The sequence below is a fragment of the Vulpes lagopus genome, chromosome 21 (assembly GCF_018345385.1).
Source record: "Vulpes lagopus strain Blue_001 chromosome 21, ASM1834538v1, whole genome shotgun sequence".
NCBI classification, from domain to species: domain Eukaryota; kingdom Metazoa; phylum Chordata; class Mammalia; order Carnivora; family Canidae; genus Vulpes; species Vulpes lagopus.
In genome coordinates this window covers 30401110-30417284 of record NC_054844.1, presented here as the reverse complement: position 1 = coordinate 30417284, position 16175 = coordinate 30401110, and positions in this window count along the sequence as shown.

The following is a 16175-nucleotide window of genomic DNA, read 5'->3' as shown; positions in this document are numbered from 1 at the left end:
GTAAACCAAGTTTTATACCAGAAAGCCAATGTGACTAACAGTGAAGTGGTTTGCCAGGTCCAGAAGTAGCAACTTTATTAGGTAACCTCTAAACACTTTTTTTCTTTTACTATTTTAAATTACTCTTTCATTACTTATATATAATTGCTTTCATGTTCAGGTGACATACTTTTTTTGAAGTATAATTTGCATTCAGTAAAGTTCACTCCTTTAAAAAAGTGTATAGTTGGATGAAATTTACTGAGGCATAATTGACATATAATAAACAGCATGTGTTTAAAGTGTTCAAACTGATAAGTTTTGGCATGAATATATCATTGAAATCATCTCCAAATTCAAGATAATGAACATATTCATCATTTTGAAAAGCTTACTCATGACTTTTTGGCATCTCTCGCTTGTCCCTGTGTGCTCCTACCCTTCCTGTCTCCAGGAAACCATTGCTCTGTATCCTGTTATAATTGGCACTTTCTAGAATTTTACATAAATGGAATCACACATTATGTGATTTTTTTGTTTGCTCTGGTTTCTTTTAGTCAGAATAAGTATTTTGAAATTAATCCATATTGTTGCAGTTATCAATTGTTCTTTCTTTTAATTGCTAAGTGACAGTCTGTTGTATGGATATTCTAAGGTCTGTTCACTGGTTGACCAACATGAACATTTTTTATAGAGCTGCCGTGAACATTCACACTTGAGTCTTTTTATGGAAATATGATTTCATTTTTCTTGGTTAAATATACCTAGAAGTGAGACTCCTCTACCTCCTCACCAATGCTTGGCATGGTCAGCCTTTTTAATTTTAGCCATTCTATTAAAGATATGATGTTCTCATTTTGTTATAATTTGAATTTTCCTATTGGCTAAGATATTGAGCATTCTTTTATGTGTTCACTTGCTGTCTATGTATCTTCTTTGATGATATATCTACTCACATCTTTAACCATTTTTATATTGGGTTGTTTTCTTATCATTGAATTTTGAGAGTTCTCTATATATTTCAGATACAAGTTATTTATCAGATATAGGAATTACAAATTTCTTCTGGTCTGTAATTTGTCTTTTCTTTCTCCTAATAGTGTCTATCAGAGAACAGAAGTCTTTAAATTTCAGTAAAGTTGAATTCATGAATTACTTTTTTTATGGACAGGTTTAATTTTGTCCTCTTAATGTGATCACCCTCTTTTTTTATATTAACACACTTCAAATCAGTTACAATAGCCTAGGTTATGCCATAAAAAGAAACAATCTCCCAAGGATCAGGAGCTTATTAAGTAAAGATTCATTTCTTGATGATCTTACATGTTGAACATGAGTCAGCAGAAACCTGGGTTCATAGCAATTATGCAAGGATCCAGGGCAATGAAGATTGCATCTCAAAATGCAGTGGGGAGAAAATATGGAGAATTGAGTGGACCTTTGTCATTCATGAATGACTCATGTCACTTCATCTCACTTTGGATTAGGAAAGAAAGTCATAGAGAATTTCCACTCAGGCAGTTAGAAGGCTTTTACTCTCTAATTCCTAAGTCAATAACTAGGCTTCAGAATTTACCCTAAAAAGCAACAGAATACTAAGACTGGGCAGACCTCAGCAGAGGAGTCTTTTTCAACATTCCTCTCACAGGTAAACGTAGAGGACAATGGATAAGGTCCAATAGGAGGCAAAACTATGGCTGCAAGAAAAAGAGACCACAGGACTGGCTTCAGTGCCATATTTCCTTACATCATCTCTGTCCAATTGCACGGAAGGGATTTTATTAAGGATATTCTGTGGGGTTTGTTACCACTAATTGCTGCAGATATCAGGGGTAGATAAATTGATATTTTTATAATTGGTTATAGCAAGACCATCTGGGTCTCAAGGAAAGGAAACTATCTTCCAAATATCCTGGATATGCTTCTGGAAGCTATAATGGAATATGGCTTTTTTCTCATTGGAGATAAGACTGGGTTGGCTTTCTTTTTGTGTTTTTTTAATATAAGAAAAGAACCTTTGTGGAATTATGTGAATGGAAAAAGAGTGGGCAACTAATGGGAGGAATGTAGTTATAGATTCCTGTTTTTATCTTCCCACTCTGTTTTGGCAACAGCCTACAACTTGATTTGTGGAAACTGTCCTTCCTCACTGCAAATTTAACTCCTTGGTAATGGAAGATGGTTTGTGCATTTAAATATTCTGCATTCTCCTTTCCACAATGACTGGCCCAAAAATAAACCTATGAAGCATAGAATTCACTCAGACACCTGTGGAACTTTCAGTCAGGTGTTGGGAAAGATATATTTTCTTTCCCTTAGGACTGATAAATTTGGTGGTTCCATTATCCTGTTTTCTGTGGCTCCACTTACTTTGTTCAAACTGCCTGGGGGAAGCCCACATATTGTGGTAAAGAATGAAGGAAACACCCAGGCAAAAACAGACTTAAGAAACTTCAGGAGGGAATGAGGAATGGAAGCTGGAAGAGAGGAAGAGAAAGATCTGATGATATTATTTGAGTTCATAGAGTCTTGAGTCACCTTATATCTTGAATTTCCTATTATTTGTTATAAAAGATGCCATCGTCTCCCACCTCTCCCAAATTGTATTTATTCTAGTTTCCATACTTTGTCACTGAGAGAGACTTGTCTACTAACATACTAAGGTTGTCACAAGAATAATAAAAGGCAAGGTATATATATATATATATATATACATATGTAACTGCCCAACTTTCTTCTCAATAGAAAATAAGGAGAAAGGAAGAAACAAGGAGAAAGGAAGGTCATTGTTTTGCATCTTGTGAATTTATTTTTGTTTTGAGTTGGGTAATTGTAAAATGACCCATGTAGCCATTTTTAGAGTTTGGCAGAATTACTCCCTAAGACATCTGGGAAATCTTCCCTGTTCTGTATTCATACATTGCATAGGCTGTGCAGATGCAGTCTGTAGGCTATATAATCCTAAAGAGTCTCAATGTGCTCTTTATGCCCGAATGTACCACATCTACAATCAAATTATTTATTCAATAATAAATCCTTGGCCCTGACTGCACATGTTAGAACACAGACTTTAATTTCCAAATGTGTTAAAGCACTGGAAAATAAAAAAACAAATAAACAAAAGGCAGAAAAAGACAGTGGCTAGTGACAACAACCTCAGTCTACTGTCACATTCCCATAAAAATACAAAGACAACCCAAGATTACTGTTTCTAGCTCATGAGTTCTTCATTCAACCTATTCATTTACTATTCAGCATCTGATTTATACCTTGCCCTATGTAGAAAGTAAAGGTCCTTTTTCTCAACAAGCTTTCAAACTTCAACCCAGAGACAGGAGATACCTTTCTCTGATGAACTTCACTTAATCTCAGGATTAGAGTTTTCCTGACTTGCTTTGAAAAGAGAGAAAGATCTGTGAAATGTGACTGCAACTTTAATAAAAATTTGTTATTGTCCTTCTCCATTATTAATGATTAATATCAATATATAGTCATAATCTTGTAGTGGTATTATTTGGATGAGGATTACTGTCAAATGTCATATTTACTCAAGTAAGACAGAGGAGAATCTATGCACTTATCTGTGAATAGGGATACATTCAGTTTTTCATTTAAGCAAGCAGTTATTTCAAGAACTTACTTAAAGACATCAAGAACTTTGGGGTGTCTGGGTGGCTCAGTTGGTTAAGCTCCGACTCCTAATTTCGTTCAGGTCATGACCTCATGCTCAGTGGAGAGTCTGCTGGAGATTCCCTTTCTTTCTTCCTCCTTCTGCCCCTTCCCCTGCTCACATACTCTCTCTCCTAAATAAATAAATAAATAAATAAATAAAAAAAAAAAAAAAAAAAAGACATCAGAAGATACAAAGTAGCCCCATGATGAAAAATGCTGTGGTTTACTCTGTTTTAGGTTTGCTTTTTGAATGGCTAGAATTGGATCTCCAAGATTTGGCTAAACCTAAAATTCCATGACAGTTTGGCCCCTGGTGGTTTAGGGGGTTAAGTGTCCACCTTCAGATCAGGCCATGATCTCAGGGTCCTGGGTCTGAGTCCCATGTCGGGCTCCCTGCTCAGTAAGGAGTCTGCTCCTTCTCTCTCTCAATCCCTCCCAACTGATCATGCTCTTTCTCTCTCTCACTCTCTCTCTAAATAAAAAATATAAAATCTTTAAAAAAAATTCATGACAATTCAATACCTTACTTTTACTGAATCAAATAATTTAACATTCAGATTTATGTACACTGCAAATAAGTAGATGATCATTACTTACAAAACATTTTTATTAAAGGAATAAAGTAGCATTTATGAAACTATAATTGTTCAGAAAATAATTTTGCATTTTTTCATATTTCTGGACTCAGCTCTTTCTCTCTTTTCTCTCTCTCTCTCTATATATATATACATACATATAGTATAGGCAAACATATACTTCAAGGTGTTAAAATTTGATGTTGAAAACAGAAGCGTTTACTCATCAAAGGCAAATACATTTTGAGAGAGAAAGATAAAAATTAATTATGGTATAAAATTTCCTTTACTGTGGTTACTGATGTGCATTCAAGAGCACATTTATATTAAACAAAATAAATAGTTTATATCAACTTTCTTCACGTTCAAGCACTCTATAAACGATGTTTTCCTTTATGAGAGTATATTTTAATACAACCCTAATAATATTATTTCTGTTACATATAAGATATGATTACTTACTCTCAAGAAGGCATAGAAGAATCTGGCTCATACAATTTGGAGACTGAGTTCTCTAAGTTCTGGCACTTGCTATCTACTTTGAGTGTCTGAGAGGAGATAAATCTTTCTATTGCATCAAACCCATGAGAAAGAAGTTAGGAAATCATTTAGTCAAATTTCAAGTCTTTCAGGGTAAACAAGGTCACTTGGCCTCTAGTAGCTACGTATGTGTATTTGACTCTTGCTTCAGCTTGTTTCCCAACAGCCACAGAAGAAAAGTGCCCAGAGCCTTTTATTGTATGGGAAAAAACTAGGAGATATTTTTCTCATCCTTTTCTTTCTACCTTGGTGTAAGGGTCGCAACCTGCCTAGGGCCTGTTCTTTAGGAAAAAGGTGGGGGGAGAGAGAGAGAGAGAGAGAGAGAGAGAGAGAGAGAGAGAGAGAATGTCTTCTCTTTTCATTCTTTTCATGGAGAATGGCAAGATGCCAGGAAATGGAACTGAGCTTAGAAGGGTGGAAAGAGGCTGCTTTAAGTGTGGAATTGGGCAAGAGAGTCCAGCTTATGTATACTGGTAGAAACCTCCAGGAATTAGATTTAGAAATATAAAGATTTATTCCATTTAGCTTTTAAAAAATTTTAGTTACAACGCTTTATTATTTTAACCCATGGTTTAAAATGGTAACAATACTTGGACATATTTTTGAGTATGAAAATCTTTAATACTTTAAAATATATTGGAATTATTTCTCTTCTTCCTCTTGCTCTTTTTTCACCCTCTGATTTCCCCCTCTTCCCTTCACTTGCTTTCCTTCCCCTTATCTTTCCTTTCTAAATAATTCATTCTTAAAATCATTACGGGAGACAGCGCACAGCAGATGTTTGTAGGGGTTGAAGAGGGAGGAGAATCAAGGTTGCTCAGAACACGATGTCTGAGCCCAAGCACAATGAGGAAGACCGGCTTAGGATAGACCCTCGTACAAGGTATCAAAGACTTAGAGAGGCAAGAAAAGTCCAAGCAGGGTGAATAGGATGTCTGCATACGAAGGCTGCTTAGAATAAAGTATCAGGGACCAAGTATATTGAGGATTATGTTCATAAGTAGAGTGTTAGAATGCCAGCTGATTGAAAAGGTAGTAAAACAAGAGTTTCCCTAATGGGATGATGTGGTGTCACTGTGACAAGTACGGCCTAGAAAGGTATGTTGAGCCCACATGGAGAGAGGAGAGTATGGTTAGGGGAACTCAGTATGAGGCATCAGAACTCCATGCAGAGGGACAGCCTGTTAAAGTCTATGTGGGTTCATAAGGGCATATCCTCAAAGAAGCAGTTTTCATGCAGTGTCAGAGACTAACCACGGTAAGTAGGACATCTGCAAAGACTGGAATGGGGTGGTGGAGTCTAGGCAGGGTGAGGAGAGCATCTACGCACGGGGGTAACCAAGCACAGAATGTCAGACTCCAAATATGGTGAGGAAAGGGTCTGCACTTGAGTGTAAAGACACAGGTGTTGAAACCTAAGTGCGGTGAGGAGGACATCTGCATGGAGGACAAGGTGATAATGAAGATGGAAGATTGGTTACCTACAAGGGAACTGGTTGAATAAGTATTGCAAAGAATATATAAACCAGGGTTCTCACTGTCAGAAAAAGGAATTTAAATCTGAAATAGAAGAAAAATAGAGTGAACCCTTTAGTGATGGATTGTAATGGCAGGAATCATTATAAATTAATGGTTTTCACCAATACTAATGACAATAAAAATCACTATGGAATGTAAATGTGTCTGTGAAAATATACATTCATAGATGTGTGCATACATATATTTCCTAGCTTTGTCTACATAAAAGGCTTGAGAGTAATGACACCTAACAAATAGCAATGTGCATATCTAATACTCAGATGTGGGTTACCATATGGAATTCTTTCATAAAAGGAAGCAAGACTTCTTAAATAATGGCCAATTCTAGGACTGAGGAAGAGAAGTACAAGATGAACCAGGAATATCTGTCAGAAAGCAAATATGCTAAAGAATTAATGCTTTATATCAAAAGAAAAGACAAGCTAGCTGGAATGGGCTCCTTCTACCCACAAAAGATAACTTTAGCATCAAAATATATAATGATAGTAATGCATTATGACTCATGAAATAAAATAGGAAACCAGATACCCATATATTTATGAATTAATAAAAGAAGAAAGGGGAGTTTGATGAAGAATAGGATTTTAACTTAACTTCAAAGTTGTTGCCCCCAATAAACTTAATAATTTCAAAGAGAAAAAAGAGTGATTTTAAGTGGAGAAGCATGGTGGACACCATTGTATTCAAATGACCAAACTGAACATCACCATTAATGGAGCAGAATTAAAATCATATGCACCTGATAGAATGCAATGAGAAGAGCACAGCATCAGTTCTGTGATATTCCTGACAAAGATGAGTATCTTATGTCTAATAACTATAGTAAATATCTTGACAACTTTCTTGCAAATAGTTTAGAAAAAAATATTCTTCATACTTGTATTTTTTTTCTGTAAGAATGTGATTATTTCAAAACACGAAAGTTAAAAATAAATTTTACAATTAAATTTAAATGAAATCAAATGGGCTAATGGAAGGATTTCTTGAGGTGTAGCACCAAGTTTGGAACTAGTACTTATGGCTGAATGGAAAAGATATCTTCAAAGGCAGAAGATTCAGTTTATTCCAAAGTCATTTTGGAGGGTAAGAGTAAGAAGGTTTTTTTTTTTTTTTTTTTTTTATTTATCCCCTCTGTGGCATATTCATCCATGGCAATCATATACTTACTGTGGCATAATTGTAAAACTGATTTTTTAAATTTAAATTCACTTATCAAACATATAGTAAATCATTAGTTTCAGATATAGTTTTCAATAATTCATCAGTTGCATATAACACCCAGTGCTCATCACACTGAAGTTTTTAATTAAACACAGGTTTGTGTTTCCCTATACCATATGCTAGATGTTTCATGTTGGACAAACCTTTCTAAATGTAAATTTTCTCACCTGTAAAATGTGAATGGTAATTTCTGTATCACAATACTGTAATTAGGTAATTAGAGGGACAACCATAAGGTACATGGGACAGTGGTTGGCAAAAAAAAAAAAAAAAAAGGAAGGAAGGAAGGAAGGAAGGAAGGAAGGAAGGAAGGAAGGAGAAAACAATGTATTGGAATCCCACATGATGAGTAGTCGGTTACTATGAAAACTATGTTAACAAAAAAAAAAAGAAAATTATGTTAACTATTGGAATATGGAATATTTTAAATAAATGAAAATTTATATTCGTAACATTTTATTTTAATATAAACTCTATTATACTATTTACCAAATTTACCAATTGGAAAATTTGGCACATTTACTGTCTCATTCTTTCTATAATGTCTATAGACACATACATACAGAGAGTGTGTATTTATTCATTTACTTTCTGGACATTGTGCCCCAATAACCCTAAATAATTCAGATTGTATTTCCTGAGGTGCCCCAATAACCCTAAATAATTCAGATTGTATTTCCTGAGGGAAAGGGACTTTAGTGTAATTTCAAATTTAGGAAATTTAAAATGATACAGTATATTCTTAATCCACATTCCATAATCAAATTTCACCTATTACTTATGACTATTTTTTCTCATGCATTGCATTTAGCTGCCATATTCTTTAGTTTCATTTAATTAGAAAGTTTCTCTGCCTTTGCTTTATCTTTTTTAACCTTAGTATTTTGAAGACTATAGTTCAATTGTTTTTGTAGAACTCCTGTCAATTTGAATTTGTTTCATGATTCCACATGACTAAATTCAGATTATACACTTTGGGGAAAAATATAAATAAAAGTAACATATGTCCTTCTCAGGCCATCACATTAAATGACACATGCTTGAGTTAGTCTCAATATTCATGATATTAATTTTGATTACTTGGTTGAGGGGTGTAGACCAAGTGTACACCCCTCAACCAAGTAATCAAAATTAATATCATGAATTAATACTAAAGTAAACTGCTTTACTGCTTAGTAAACTGCTTTAGTTTAGTAATACCAAACTAAAGTAACTGCTTTCCTGTCTTTAATTAATATCTAGTGGAGAGGGCACCGCGGGTGACTCAGCGGTTTAGCGCCGCCTTCAGTCCAGGGCCTGATCCTGGAGACCCAGGATCGAGTCCCACGTCGGGCTCCCTGCATGGAGCCTGCTTCTCCCTCTGCCTGTGTCTCTGCATCTCTCTCTCTCTGTCTCTCATGAATAAATAAAAAAATCTTAAATATATATATATTTAAGATGTTAACATAATTTTCATAGTAACTGAATACTCATCATGTGGGATTCCAATACATTGTTTTCTCCTTCCTTCCTTCTATTTTTTTTTTTTTTTGCCTATATATTTAGTGGGGAAATACATTGAGACTATATACATATAATATCCCTCATCAAAATTTCAACCTACTACTTTTAGGATCCATTGATGATTTTCTAACTCCACCAATAATTCTATGTTTATAAGTTTCATTCTATTTCATTCTATTTTATAGCTTCCCATCTGTCCCCTTTACTTATGATCCACTTGACCCACAGAATCTTATTTCATTCAATATATTACAATTATTATTATATATTTTAATATTCTAGTAAAAATTCCTTCAAATTCCTTCAAAGTTCCTCTGTTCTTTTGCAGTGGCCCCACCAACACTTAAGCACATCCTATATTTCTGCTGTAAGATGTTCTAAGCTCATCTTATACTTTTCCTACCACAACCCTAGAGTCGGCTATTTCTCTGCAGAGACCTGGCTCCTCTTATTATAAACTGTTTTTTAGAAATCACGATCTGGCCTCTAAGTGATTTCATTACTACTGGGTACAAAATATTTTTTTAATAATTCACACCTGTGAAAGGAAGGCTCCTGTGTAAGTTTGAATAAAAGGAGAAGTCCAGTTGTGATGCCTTGCCTCAGGCAATGATGCCAATCAACACAGAGAGGACCTCTGGAACAAATACTGTCTGTGAAAATTGTCCCCATCAGATCAAGAAGATTAGCCTTCAGATACTCACCTCCATCAGTCACTGTATATGGTCTACTTGGACAAAGGAGTGACTTCAAGCAAGGTGGCTCTCTGCAGCTAGGCTGGCTGCTGGTAACATCCATCATTTCTGGGTAGCTAATTTTTTTCTTAAAGGGGTATCTAGGTAGTGTATCTGCAGTCTGTCAGACCTCTTTCTATGTTCCTATCTTCTCTGATAATGAGAAACTTGGCTCTTATTAATCCCATTGTTTTTGCATTTGCTCAAGCCCAGACAGCACAGAAAATAGTTACCAGGTTGTTAATTCCAAACTGTTAATCACCGCAAAATGAAAAGCTATTACCTGAAGTTCGGTATTGTTTATAGTTCTTTTTTGAGGTATCAAGTTTCAATTCAGTAAAATGCACTAATCTTAAGTGCACATCGAATGACTTCGACAAATGCACGCACCCATGTGCCCTGTCCTCATAGAGGCATATAGAATATTTTCATCATTTTCCAGAAATTTTCCTCTGGCTCTGCTCTCATAAGGAGCAACACATTTAATGATTTTTTTTCAACCACTGTTTAGTATTTTCTTTTATATCACCTCATATAAATGCAGTCATCCAGTATGAATTATTATTATTATTATCATTTTGAATATGAATTATTTTGTGTATGGCGTCTACTCAGTATTCTCCTTTCCTCTCTTCATTTGAATTAATCAAATTTTTCATATTTTATTTTAATTCTTCTACTGGTACTTTAGCTGTATTCTTTGCCTTATTTTTTGAATGGTTGCTCTATAGATTGCAATATATATCTATCTTTAACTTATCAGAGTCTGTAGATTTGCTATTGTATTATTACACATCAAATGTAAGGATCGAATATAAGAATTTGGTGGTTATATTGTTCCATTTATCTCATCCTCTATTATTTGTGCTATTATTTTCATGTATATTATAGCTACATATATTATAACATCCAGAATAGAGCATTATAGTATTTTATTTAGACCAATTATAGATCTTTTAAATAAACTAATGGGAGAAAATTGGTATCTTCTTCACTCAGGCATCCAGAGGAAGGAATGGCCATTATTTAGGTCATGACTTTCTTGTGACAGAGGAAGGAGAACAAGAGGATTGGTGGCTTCTTAGACTGGCAAAGGTCAATTTATGCTTTCATTTTATTGCTAAATAAATTGGGTGGAAAAGTATAATCCTGCCACAGGAAGACACTGCAAGTGTCATACTAGTGAGTGGAAATATGTAATCTTCCAAGAAGGAAGATTAAATAGGATGCAAAATCAAGAAGGGAAATCAAGATGGGCATTAGGTGGAACAGGATTTTGACCATGTATGTTTAAGGTGTCTATCCAATATCCAGATGCATATTAAATTGATTATTGCTTGTTCTATATTATACAATTTGACAAAGTTATATAGAGACTGGCTCTATAACTTAGAGATAAAACCTGCATTTTGCAGTCTAGCCTTCACATAATGTTCTTTTTTTCAATTTAATTTTATTTTGAAAAATGTATTTTAAAGAGAGTGTGAGCAAGGGAAGTGGCGGAGGGAGAAGGAGATGGGCAGACGCCTTACTGAGTGGGGAGCCTAACAATGGGCTCCTTTCCACAACCCTGAGATCACCACCTGAGCCTAAATCAAGAGTTGGATATTGATCCAACTGAGCCACCTGGGTGCCCCGACCTTCACAAAATGTTCTAAGACAAATCCTAATTCAGATTATTTGGACTTTCTCTAAAGGGAATCATTTGATTTCCAGATTCTGAATAACAAATATTTAAAACAATAAATATCAAATTAGTTATTAAATTAATACAATATGGCCTCTTTCAGACATGATGCAAGGCATCATTGTGGATGTACGAAAAGATATTGCCATCATTATTTGGGCCTGAATATTTATATTCCCTTCATTATTGTGCCACTAGTGAACCTATCAATTCTCTGATCTTTCTCAGAGGCTCTCAGTCTCTTATGATTACAACAAGATCTAAATGGCCCCAATAGTTCATCATTAAAACCACCCTCATTACCAACACCTCTACGTCTTTTATTCCCATAGCTACCTATCCAGCTTCCTCAATACCAAGTAAACATAGATGTACTTTCTCTAACTGAGCCCTTCTAGATGGTGAATTCTAGGGGGAAAATGAGGCATAACTTTTCCAACTAGTTCTGTTATGAACTTGTGTTCTTCACAAGACTAGAGAAAATACAGATATTTTTTTTAAATTCCAATTTTCCTTGTAGGCATTCTTAGTCCCTTATCTATGGGAAAACACAGTCATTGTTCAAGCAGCATGTTGTTTAGATCATTTAGCTTTCCCCAAAATATCTTTGGAATAATGCCATCTGCTTGTTTGGTCATCAAACATACGGGTGACTTGTAAATGAAAAAGAAAATCTGCCTATATGTTAAGTCACAAATATATTACTTTCTGACTCATAAAAAGCCTGGAAGTCTGTTTTTAGAACATGAAAGCACACATTATTCTATATATTCAGATTTTCACCCCTAGACTAAGCTGGACTGTTAGAAACCTGAACATTTATAAATATATTCCATTCCACAATCTTACTCATTGTTTTTATTGGCTTTTGACAAAGTGTCCTTAGCTCTCATAGTTTTATGAAACTCAGAATAGTATATTTTTTAAGGATACATTTGAGGATATAGTCATCATTCCACTTTGGATCCCTATATATAAGCTTACATAAGAAATATCCATCAGAATGAAATGCTATGAGTTGTTGTCCCTGAGAAATGTGTGTGTATTCTGCTCATGAACAATGAAATCATGAAAATGACCATTATAACTTTTAAATTTAGGTCATCAGGAGCTCATAGTCATATTTTCAAATATAATAGAGCAATTATATAAACTGTTTCATGATTTTGGTTTTTTAAAATTTCTTTAGATAAGGTTCATCTTTTTGTACAAATCTTTTTTTTTAAGATTTTATTTATTTATTCATGAGAGACAGAGAGAGAGAGAGAGAGAGAGAGAGAGAGAGATACAGACACAGATAGAGGGAGAAGCAGGCTCCATGCAGGGACCCTGATGTGGGACTTGATCCCAGGACTCCAGGAATCACGCCCTCAGCTGAAGGTGGCACTAAATCACTGAGCCACCCAGGCTGCCCTTTTTGTACAAATCTTTTTTTTTTCTTTTTGTACAAATCTTAACTGGAAAGATATAAGGTATGAAATTATTAATTCATTGAATTTGAGATTTCATTGCTGTTGGAGAATCTATTAGCTTTAACTCATCTATTCAGCACCCTTCCCCACCTCTACTCTGGCATTCCAGTCTCTAACCCCAGCTGTCCTCTAAATCTTAATAAATGACTTGCCTTCTCTCTTACAAATAAAAGCCATAAACAAAATCTCCCTACAAATAAAATCCATAGATGAAAACCTCCCTCAAGGTCACATCCAATTTACCTCTCACTTTCTCTACATTTTTGTCCCAATTTTTTAAAAAATTACTTATTTATTTAAGAGAGAATGAGAGTTCATACAACAGCTGATCTCTGAGGGTGGGAGGCAGAGAAGCAGAAGGAGAGGGAGAAAGAATCTAAAGCAGACTCCCTGTTGAGTGCAGAGTCTGAGGAAGTGCTAGATAGATCCCATGAGTGCAAGATCATGACCTGAGCCAAAACCAAGAGTCAGACACTTAACCAACTGAGCCACCCAGGCATCCCTTTGCCCCACCATTTAAATTGTAATACTCCTTCCTAATATTCAGAGGTCTTTTAAAATTGAACTGTAACATAAATACAGAAAAGAGTAGAAGTCATACTTGTACAGCTAAGTTTTTACAAGATGAACACCCTTATATAATCAGCCTACATGTTAAGAAGCAGAACATTCCCAGCATTTCAGAAATCCCTCTCATTCTCCAGCCCAGTTACTGCTCCTTTGTCAATGGTAATCACTATCCTAATTTCTAACAGCATAGATTTAATTTTTTTTTCTTTTTAACTTTATACACATGATGCACACAGCACGCACTCTTGGGTTTATGTTCTTTTATTCTACTTGCCCATAGTTATTTTGACCCCCGATCTTTCCTATTCCTTTGGAGTCTTGATGAATGAATAATCTCTTTTCTTTTTATCACATATTCTCATTCTCTGCTGAAACTCTTTCCCTTATCCTCAAAGCTACTGGTTTTTCTCTTGTTCCCCATCAAATTTTTTGAAAAGTCTTTTTTTTTATAATGATTATTCTTTTTAAATTTTTTTTAACGAGTTTATTTATCATGAGAGACATAGAGAGTCAGAGACACAGTCAGAGGGAGAAGCAGGCCCCATGCAGGGAGCCCGATGCGGGACTCAATCCCGTCACTTCAGGACCACCCCTGGTCCAAAGGCAGGTGTTAAACCATTGAGCCACCCAGGGATCCCCAGAAAGAGTCTTTCCTATTGCCTATTTGATCATCAACAAACTACTTCTAATAGTACTGGTTTTCTTTTCTTCATTCTCTCTCTCTCTCTCTCTCTCTCTCTCTTTTTCCCTCTCTCAGATACCTACAAGTAAAATTGCATACTCACAGAGTAAGTATATGTGTACATTTTCTATATATTGCCAAATTCCATTTCATAGGAATCGTGCAATCTTGCATTCCCATAATCATTGCACTAGAGTGTTTGTTTCACCAACAGGTTAAGTGTCAACCATTTAGATTCTTGAGTGTATGATGTCTTGAGAAATAGCATCTCAATATATTTTTTCTTTTTTCATTTTTTCTTTTTAAAATCATGAGTGAGGTTTTAGATGTTCTTATATATTATAGACATCAATCCTCTTCATGAATTACAGATATATTTTCTGGGTTTGTCATTTATTATTATATTTCTTATGATGTGTTTGCCATGACATTTTCAAATATTTTTTCATATAAGTATAACTAAGTAGGTTATTAACTTCATCTTCCACATATATAATAATAATAATACATACATGCATACATACCTCCTTAAATAACCATGAAGATTAAATGAGTTAATGAGGAAATTACTTAGAATACTCGTGGGCACACAGTGTTTAAAAAAAATGTTAGTCATTATTATCTTATTAAATGAAGCATAAAATCCCTTAGAATAAATAAATGTTTTTCTTCTTGCTAAATTAAAAAACAAACTTATTATGTGGGATTTACAATAAGTATATAGAATTAAAAATATTTTTGTTTGTTTTTTTGAAGGGAAATATGGTGTAGTGGTTAAAGTATGGGCTTAAAAGCACCCAGTACTGGGTTTGCATTCTGATTCCCAGACTTATGATCTGTGTGACCTTGGGCAAAATTAATACTAGCCTCAGTTTTTTTATCTGTAATACACGTTTCATAGTGATACCTATGTTAGGGAATATCAGAAGGTACCTGTCATAGTTTCTGGTATATGGTACTTGATAAATGACAAATATTATGAATTTCAATTTATTGAAGGTGATTCTGTGGATAACAGGATAAGATAGTAGTCTGGTATCTGCCTTTATATTAACACAGAACTTCGACTACCTCAAATATAAATAGCATGATCATTAAAAAAAAATCACACTTAAATATAACTTTTATGAAGTGTGTTTTTGGTAAAATTTAGGCAGCAGATAATTTTACTTTTGAAAGCCTTAAAACAATATTTTATATTTCTAATGGATTGACCAAATACTAAATTTTCATTTTTGAATGCCACATTTTCATTTTAAAAAGATATTGATGTAACTAAATAAATATTGATCTGTACAGGTAATTTTTTTATACTTCTCCTTTACTGACAGGAATAAAAATTGTTTAGCTACCAGAAACTAAGTTACATTTTCCAACTCCACCAGCTGAGAAAAATGTTCCACAATTAAAATCTACAGAACTTGAGTAAGATTGCTATGGAAACCAGAGAAGACAAAACACAGCCTTACAGGTAAAGCCATTTTTTGTTTTTGAAACAGACAAAGAGATTGAGTTTAAGCCTCTCTGGGAGGTTAACTGACTTTTATAAAAGTCAGTTAACTTGAGTTTGGGATAGAACAGGGTGGAGAAGCCTGCCTGCTTTGCTGATCACTGCTAAGACTGCTTTTTCACTAACATATGCTAATACTAATGCTTCTGCTAGGAAGTCAGAACAGTTAACACTTTCTAAGCAAAGAGGTGGCACAAAACGACATCCTCTGGTTCTCCTAGCCCTGATATTTTTTTTTATTTTATCTACACACTGAAAAATATACATATACATTTTCTAAGGGGTATTTCATAAGTTAGTATTCACAATCAGTTTAAGTGACTGAGGTAGATTTTTATATATTTTTTTCTTGCTATAATAAAAACAATTACTTCTCATGGCCCTTTCTTGTTACGTAGTTTTTTGGCTGTTTGATAATAGATTTCTTGCAAAATTGTATGCAGTGATAATGTATGCAAATGGTAAATGTCTTATACAATATTTTGTTAGTT